Source organism: Phodopus roborovskii, unplaced genomic scaffold (genome assembly GCF_943737965.1).
Source record: "Phodopus roborovskii unplaced genomic scaffold, PHOROB, whole genome shotgun sequence".
Classification (NCBI taxonomy): Eukaryota; Metazoa; Chordata; class Mammalia; order Rodentia; family Cricetidae; genus Phodopus; species Phodopus roborovskii.
Window position 1 is genome coordinate 1,349,287 of NW_026125059.1, and position 9,592 is coordinate 1,358,878.

Below are 9,592 nucleotides of genomic sequence, written 5' to 3' on the forward strand. Positions count from 1 at the left end.
ACCCCAGAATCAGGATTTACAGCCTCTGGGGACTGCACCCCAGAATCAAGATTTATAGCCTTTGGGGAGTGCACCCCAGAATCAGGATTTATAGCCTTTGGGGAGTGCACCCTTGAGTTGGAGTAGGATTTTACAACCTCTGATTACAAGGTGTTCAAGATGTTTACATAGTAAGTCTGTTTTAGCTGCCCCACCCCAAATCTGGGGAGAAGGTAGGACAAAAGGGTCAGGTAGCTTGCTTAAAGCAGCTATCAGCCCCAATACCCCTCAGATATGTATATAGGCTATAGACATATACATGTTCATATTCCTGGGCTCTTCAGCACCATCTGAGGGTGAACTGAGATGGCTGTCCCTTTACTGAAGAAATTTTTATACTCTATAAATGCACAAAAGAGTAAATGGGAGAAAGGAGGCATGTGTTCTGGGGTGTGGCTTGTGATTGGGAATTGAGGAAGCCAGAATTGATACTTTTATAGGCACCAGTCATATTTTGATGGAAGAGCCACAAGTTCCTCTTGCCAGAGATAAGATTGCCTCCCTTTTTAGCAAGCAGGAATTTTCTTCAAGCCCCTGAGAGAATGGGGGATTTTTTTGTCTACATGCTGACCTTGGGAAAAGTGACTTTTTTGGAAGGGATCAGACACTCAATTATAGAATATTGCTGTTTTTTTTTTTAAGCTTTAAAGTGAGCAAAGTTAAGGCAAGACCAATATTAGTGTGACCCTGAGTAGACCTTAGGGATTTATAAATCTTGATTATCAAATATCAAGGATATGTTACTTATCTAAATTTTCTAGCAGCTTGGAGTTAACTGGTGTGGAAGTAGGCAGAATTATCATGCTATATGGTTCCAAGGTGGTGAGGATGTTTTTCCAATAAACAAAAGAATTGTTTATGGTAAAGCTCGAGGGGAACCTTGGTGGACTCCATGGCAGGGAGGGTGACTGAGGTGAGGGAGATGTGGGGGCGGCACGGGACGGACACAAACATGCCAGGCAGACAGGGCTTAGTGAGACATTTTATTGGAGGGGGGAGAGAAGAGGAGTAAAGAGACACAGAGGACAGAAGAGAAGAGGGAGACAGGAAAAGTCCTGTCTGCCCCAGGAGAACGGCAGAAGAGAGTGGGAAGAGAGAGCAGAAAGCACATAAGTGGGCAAATGTCTTTCTTTTAAAGGGGTCCTTTGCACCTGGGATGACCTGAGTGCATTCTGGCAGGTGAAAGAGTCAGGCCAGCATAATGCCTAAATCCTTACAAGAGTTACTCTGTTTAAAGAGACCACCATTATATACATCCTCATCCTCCAAGAGTTACTTTGTTTCCTCATTCTCTATTGAAACCCGTAGAAAGGCATAATGGTGAGTGGTTGGTAAGAACCTCCAGCTCCTCCTGCACTGCCTTGTAAGCCCCATTCCTGTCTCTACAAACCCCGCCCACTCAGAGAATCTCCAAACATGGGAAGTCTCCAAACCCCGCCCACTCAGAGAATCTCCAAACAAAGGAAGTCTCCAAAAAGCCCAGTACCCCATTCTTGGTGGCTATGACAGCTTCCTCCCCTGAAGTTGCCAGCAGTCCAAGTCCCCACCTAAAACTTCCGGCTTTTGACCATACTTGGGCACAAACCTAGCTTGTGGCAAACATGTCATCACCCTTCACCTACAACCTATATCATCTTCCTGTTTTAGTCCGGGTGTGTGGCTTCTCCAGCCTCTACCTCTGGGACTGGAGAATCTGTCTAGGAGTTGCTTTGTTCAAATAATCCCGTTTGATGGGAGATGTCATTCTGTATATATGTTTCTCTTATTGGTTAATGAATAAAGCACTGTTGGCCAATAGGAAAGCAAGATAGGTGGGACTAGGAGATAAGGAGGATTCCGGGAGGGTTAGGAGGAGGTTCAACATGTAGGACTTGAGAGAACAGAGGTCTGCTGGGCCCCCTCTCAGGTAAGATAAGACCACGTGGAAATACTTAGATTGATAGAAATGGGTTAATATTTAAGACAGAGCTAGCCAATAAGTAATGCTAGTAACAGGCCAACAGCTTTATATCTAATACAGTGACTCTGTGTGTTATTTGGGGCTGACGTGGCAGTGGGACCAGACTGGCGGGAAAACACCTATTGTTATACTTTTTCAATTCAGTTTGATCTGGCTTACTGCATTGGCAGAGAGACCCATTACCGGGAACAGAAAACCTGTTAGTGAGAATCATTGAAAAATGGAAGTAAAAGGTAGCTGGAGAATTGTGATCCACAAAGTCAAAATGCTAGAACTCTGGCAAGTAGCAATGGAAGCCAGGCGGTCCATGTCAGAGTAGAGTCCCAACTCCTTTACACATGTATACATGTGTACACACACCCACATGTGTTCACACAGAGGCACATACACTCAAACAGAGAAACTGAGCAGGTCCAGGGAAGGCACAGCCAAACCTCCATAGGCAGCAACAAAATCGATACCCTAGAAACACAGCCCATTCTCCAGCACAGGAAGAAGTCCATTTGTCCTGTCAGGAGACAGACACATCTTTCCAAAGCAGTGTAAGGAGTTCTAGGCTTTCAGGGACCTCAACTGAGGCTAAATTTGGATTGATGGCTTCAGTGCTAAAAAGGATTTCAGGACTGGCTGTATGTATATTTTTAAGTTTCTTATTTATCCACTGACTCATTTGTGTTGTGGGTATGTATTGCCACAATATGCCTTCGAAGGATCAGAAGACAATTTGTGGGAACTGGTTCTCCCATGTGTGGGCACTGAGAATTGTTATGTGAGGTTTTTTTTTTTTTTTTTTTTTTTTTGTCCCGGCTAGGCTCTGCCACTGCTTTAGCCCCAAATGAACACATGGACACTATATTAATTATGAGACTGTTGGCTGATGACTAGGGCTTCTTATTCTGCTAGCTCTGTCTTAATTATTAACCCATTTCTATTAATCCATGTATTTCCACATGGTCTTATCTTACCTGAGAAGGGTCTGGACCTCTCTTTAGGAAGCTCACATGGTGACTGCTAAGCATCTCCATAGAGAAGAGAATATTTCCTGTTTGTCCCTGCTTATATCCTGATTCTACCCAGCTATGTCACTTCCTCTCTGGCCAATCAGCCAATTAGCCAATCAGTGTTCTATTCCTTAATCAATAAGAGAAATATATACACAGAAGAACATTCCCCATCAGGGAATTAAACTTAGGTTGTGTTTGGTAGCAAGCACTGTTACCTGCTGAGCCATCTCACTAGACTTTAAGAGGTGTTTTAAAGTAGTTCTGATTTGCATTTCCCTAATGGCTATGGATTCTGAACATTTAGGTGTTTCTCAGCAATTTGAATTTCCTCTATTGAGAACTCTCTGTTTAGAGCTGTACCCCATTTTTAAATTGGATTATTTGTTTTCTTGATACCTAGTTTCTTGAATTCTTTATATATTTTGGACATTAGCCATTATCAGATGTGGAGTTGAGGAAAATCTTCCCCCATTGTGCAGGATGTTGCTTTGTCCTACTCTATGTCCTTTATCTTATAGAAGCTTTTCAGTTTCGTGAGGTCCCATGTATTAATTGTTGATCTGTGTTATCGGTGTTCTGTTCAGGAAGTTGTCTCCTGTGCCAAAGCATTCAAGGCTATTCCCTACTTCCTCTTCTATCAGGTTCAACTTACCACCTACAATCTATCCCACCTACAAGATGTGCTGGGGCATTGGAGGTGCAGAAGTTGTGGAATGGCCAACCAATGACCTGTCTAATTTGAGGCCAACACCAAAAGAGGGAGCCCATGTCCTACGCTGCCTGGATGACCAGGAACAGGAGGCTGGATAGCCCAGAGACCTATGATAGAAAACAAAACAAAACAAACAAACAAACAAAAAAAAAAAACGGTGAAATGATTCCTAATGATATTCTTATATACTCATAGTTCCTGGCCCAATCGTCATCAGAGAGGCTTCTGCCAGCAGCTGATGGGAGGAGATGCAAAGACCCACAGCCAAACATTAGGTATAGAGAGAGCCCAAATTGGAGATCTCCATCAGGTCCCCTCCCCTTGGAGCTTGGGGAACCCTACAGAAGACGGTAAGGAAGAAGTGTGTACTCAATTCTAATTGGTCTTAATAATAATAATAGCAAACAGAGTCAGATAGTACGGGGTAAAAGCTGAAAGATCAGAGAGGCAGAGCAGCAGCCACTAAATTCTTACCTCTATGAATCCTTAGACCAGAAGGGGTTGAGCTCCTATCTATGAAACCTCAGACTGAATCTGGAGCTCCTGTCTCCTCCCGCTTTATATTCCTCTCTCTGCCCAGCCATATCACTTCCTGTCTCCCCCTCCCTAGTGCTGGGATTAAAGGTGTGTGCCACCACCACTTGGCTTTGTTTCTCTTTTACACTGAGTTAATTTCGTGTAGCCCAGGGTGGCCTTGAACTCACAGAGATCCATCTACCTCTCTCTCCCAAGTCCTGGGATTAAAGGTGCATGCCGCCACTGCCTGGCTTCTATGGGCAACAAGTGTGGCTAGCTCTGCACTCTGATCTTCAGGAAAGCGTTATTTGTTAGATCACAGACAAATTATCACCATACACGTGTACAGCAGGAGAACAGGCCTACAGATATCAACCAGATAGGGCTCACAGGGGGTCACAGAGACTGAAATGGCAATTCCACAGCCTGCGTGGGTTTGAGCTAGGTCCTCTGTAAATATGTTATGGTTGTTAGCTTGGAGTTTTTATGGGACTCCTAATAGTGGGTGTGGGGTGTCTCTGACCCTGTCGTCTGCTTTGGGACCCTTTTCCTCCTACTGAGTGTCCTCACCCAACCTTGATATGAGGGTTTGTACCTAGTCTTATTAGTTATATCTTGTTATACTATGTCCATTGGATATCCCTGTGATGTCTGCTCTTTCTGGAGGGAAACAGAGGAGTGAATCATGGGGTGGGGGGGTCTGGAAGGAGTGGGGGGAGTGGAAACTGCAGTCAGGATGTATTCAAAACAAACCAAAAAGGTGTTTTAATATAGCTTCCGCATGCTAGGTGGGACGGAAGGAGAGGTGCAGAAGTAAGTAAGCCACACAGGTGAGTATGGTGTGACCTCATCGAAACAAGAGTCGCAGCTCACTGTTTTCAGGGTACTCATTCACAGGATTTTGTTAGACACGAAGTTACTATTTTTGAGGGTTGCCAGGAAGCCTAAGTGAGATCACTGGGTGGTTTCTGAGGGGCACCTGTCAGGCAGGATTACATTTGATAAGGTAGGAGTACAGCCCCACAGGAAGGTTTTGTTGGTTTTGTTTGAGAGTCTCTAGAAAGGAACGAGGGACCACCCAAGGTCATACACAGTCAGGCCTCAAGCCTGGGTTATCACTACTTTAACGTATAATGCTTACCTCAAAGGAGTAGTAACTCTGTGTCTCGTGTTGGCTGCTTTCATGGCAAATGCGACTTATGCTAGAATTTTTGATTCTCGGTCATCAGAGTTTTGTTAGTTTTGTTACTTTTTTTTTAGACAGGGTTTCACTATGTAGCTCTGGATGGCCTAGAATATCATATGTAGACCAAAGCTAGCTTTAAACTCACAGAGATCCACTTGTCTCCCAAGTGCTGGGACTAAAGGAATGTGACATCATGTCCAGCAGTGAGAGGTTTTACTCAAACTGCTGGGTGAGGAGGCCCTTTCCCCTCTCATACCAGATGATTTCCCTATCATTTATCCTGCTGTTCTGGGTGATGTTTGCCCTCCTCAGAGTCATCTAACACTGATAACGGAGAAAGCCAGACAAGGTGGTACCTGCTGGTAGAGGCCAGAGGACGCCAGATACCCTAAAGCTGCAGTTACAGGTGGTTGGGGACCACTTGACATAGATACTGGGATCCAAACCCAGGTCCTGTGGAAGAGTAATATGTGTTCTTATCCACCGAGCTGTATCCCCAAGTCCCCGAGTTCATCATTTTTAAAAGTCTGGATATCAGCACCATGCCTAAGAATCTAATCCTGGATTCTGACAAGTTTTGCTTTCATTTGTATTTATTATTATTATTAGTAGTAGTAGTAGTAATATTTTCTTCTCTTCTTCTTCTCCTCCTATTACACCTCCTCCTCCTCATTCTTCAAATGGCATGTGACACTACATCTGACTTGCCTTCACTCTCCTGTAAATGAAGCTTATAGCTTTCCTTCTGAGTGAAGCTTCATGTAAGACTCAAGGTTCATGCTGTGATTGATTCCCTTTCGCTGCCCACTGTCGAAAGGGCCATTCTTTCTCCATTGAGTTGGTTTTGCACCTTTGTGTACTCACTGGCCCTGCTTGTGGGAGACTGGTCTTAGCTACCTGCTCTGCTTCATTAACCTTTATGACTAGTTCTTCTCTAATACCACACATTCTTTCCACTTTAGTCTCTTATAAAACTTATAAGATATATTTACTTGGTGTGAGTGTATGTCAATATGCATGTTCCATGGGCAGGTATGGAGGTCAGAGGACCACTTGTGGTAATCAGTTTTCTCCTTCTATGAAATGGAACCTAGAGATTGAATTTAGGCTATCAGGCTTGCTGGCAGACACCTTTATCACAGCCTGTTCTCAAACTCATAGCTATCCAAGTATATCTTTCCATTAAATATAGAGTAAGTTTGTGTCTACAACAAAAATTTGCTGGATTTTAATAAAAATTTCATCAAACCTATCACTTTGGGGAGACATATGGTAACTGTTGGGTTTTCCAACAGCAAATATGTAGATCTTCAATTTCTACAGAGTATAACTTCCTGCATCTTGGTTCTTAATGCATATTTTTAGATTTATACCTAAGTGCATTTTTGAATAGTTATAAATGTTACTGAATTTAAGTTCAGTGTCTACAAGTTTGTTGTTGGTACATAGAAATATCTGATATTTCCATGTTCTTGGATTGTGCAACCTGGTTGATTTTCCTATTTTTTTTCTTTAACAGACTCCTTGGGATTGTTTACATAGATCAGGATGCTGTTCTACCCTGCATCTTAATGTATAGTATAACTATTTGACATAAGTTTGACATAACCATTCCTGTCCAGATAGATGCAGAGCAGTGATGGAAGATGTCATTCTGTAAATATGTTCTTCTTATTGGTTAATGAATAAAGCCCTGTTGGCCAATAGGAAAGCAAGACAGGCAGGACTAGGAGACTAGGAGGATTCTGGGAGATGTAGTAGAGAGTCAAGATGTAGGGACTTGAGAGGAAGAGGTCCGTATCCTCTCTCCGGTAAGATAAGGCTACGTGGAAATACTTAGATTGATAGAAATGGGTTAATATTTAAGACAGAGCTAGCCAATATGAAATGCTAGTAACTGGTCAAAAGCATTATATCTAATACAGCATCTCTGTGTTTTATTTGGGGTTGATGTGGCTCTGTGGCTGGCAGGAAAAATGCTTGTAACAGAGCAGGTGTGAAGACCACATGAAATTCTCCCCAAACTGGGCATTCCCTCGTGGAGAGAGGGGTGGTCTCATAGGTCTCTATTGGTGTCTCTCTAATCGGAGTGAACAAACATTTAACTTCGTTTTGTTTTTGAGAATTAGTTAACTCTGTAGCCCAGCATACCTGGAGCTCTCTCTGTAAGGCAGGCTATCTTCAAGTTCATAGCAATCTTCCTACAACCCTAAATGCTGAGATTACAGATGGAAGCCATATTTGTAACTAGAGGAGTTGTTTTTGACAGTTTCACTGTGTGGGCCTACTGGCCTGGAACTTGTTATATAGCTCAGGGGACCTCATACTCATAGAGATCCACCTGTCTCTGCACCTAAGTGCTGGGGTTAAAGGCGTATGCCATCACACAACAGCCTAGAGGATTTTATATATAGGCACCCTAGGGCTTGGCTTTGTGTCCATCTTGATAACCACTGCTTTTCCATATTTACTGTTTTTTAGATTTATTTATGTGTATGAGTGTTTTGCCTGCATGTTAAGTACATGTACCATGTGCATATCCCATACCTGTGGGGCTCTAAAGATATCACTGGATTACCTGGAACTCAAGTTATGGAGGGCATGAACCACCACATAGGTGCTGGGAACTAAACCCAGGTCCTTTGCAAGAGCAACAAGTGTTCTTAACTGCTGAGCCATCTTTCCAGCCTGCTTTCCCACACTGAAATCATTTCTATTTTATATGATCTTGTTGGAGTTAAACCTCCCAGTTGTTTATTCCCCACCTGTCCCCTGTGCCCACCTTTCTGCTGTTTCCTCTCCTGCCTCTTTACACTGCAATCCTATGTCATCTTGTTTGTTTTCTTGTCTGTGGTTGTTTTAAGGCCTTTGGTGAACATTTTAAACCTATACATGTTGTGTAGATCCAAATTTATGCCTTCCCTGTGTATGATATGCTGAATTGTCTTAACTTCTTTAGTACAAGTCTACTAGTAACAGATGGTTATTTAACCTTTTTTTTTGTTCAGTGCTGGAGATCAAATCTGGGCCCTCATACATCTATCCCTTAACTCTATTCCAGCCCTATTTACATTTTTTTTTTAATATTAGAAGAAGTCATCATTGTGTAAAGTGTGGTAGCACATACCTCCTGTCCCATCTCAGTAGCCAGAGGGTGAGGCGGGGGGGATCACACCAAGTTTGAGGCCACTTTTGGCTGCAGTTTGAACCTTATTTTAAAAAGTGAAACAAGAAATAGAAAAGGAAGAATTTCCTTAGCTTTGCTTTCCAAAAGATAGCTTTGCTAGGCTGGAATTATGAGGTGATGCTATCTCCCTTAGGTATACAGCTTTAACACTAACTTCGTGGGCAAGCCTGTGGTGCATTTTCTTGACAACTGATGTAGGAGGTCTGAGGTCTCTTAAGTTACTGCTCTGACTTCCCTCAGTGATTGGTTGCTACCTAGAAGTATAAAATGTAACAAACCCTTTCCTCCCAAAGCGAATTTTGGTCATGCTGTTCCACCACAGCAACAGAAACCCTAACCGAGACACTGGATATAGAATATAGTGATGCTATCTTTGCTGGGTATAAAAGAGTAGCTCAGCATGTGAGAGGCCCGAGGTCTAATCCTCAGCCTGACTTAAAAAAGAATGAAAAACTGGAGTGTGTGTTGCATGCTACTCCATCTGAAGCACCCAAAGTAGATGGACTCCAAGGCCTGGGCTGGACACAGGAGTAAGCTGGACATGGCCAGTAAAGAGCATAGCAGCACTACAGAAGCATGGCCAGGAAGGGGCATGACTGGGTGTCCTCAGGGCTAACTGGGCGTGTATGCTGGCTGCCTATCTAGCTAGCACCCTGGCAGTGGGCAGGGAGGGGCTAACCAGGGAGTGGGGGCAGGCCTGAGACAGGCATCGGGCCAATGGGCGTGTCTTTCTGAGGGTGGGTGTGACCTAAATGGGCGGGGCCAAACGGGGAGTGGCCCGTCCAGGGTTTGAGCATAAAGGTGCAGCGCACCGGGACCACTGGGAGGGAGGGGGGGTGGGCAGGGGGGCGGGGCAGGCGGGAGGGCAGTTGGCGGGGGCGGCGGGTAACGGAGGGGCGTGGCCCAAAGGGGGTGGGGTTACCGTTGTGGGCGGGACTGCGCAGGCGCTCCGCCCCTGCGCTCCTGCGGTGTTAAGCGGTTTCCCTCC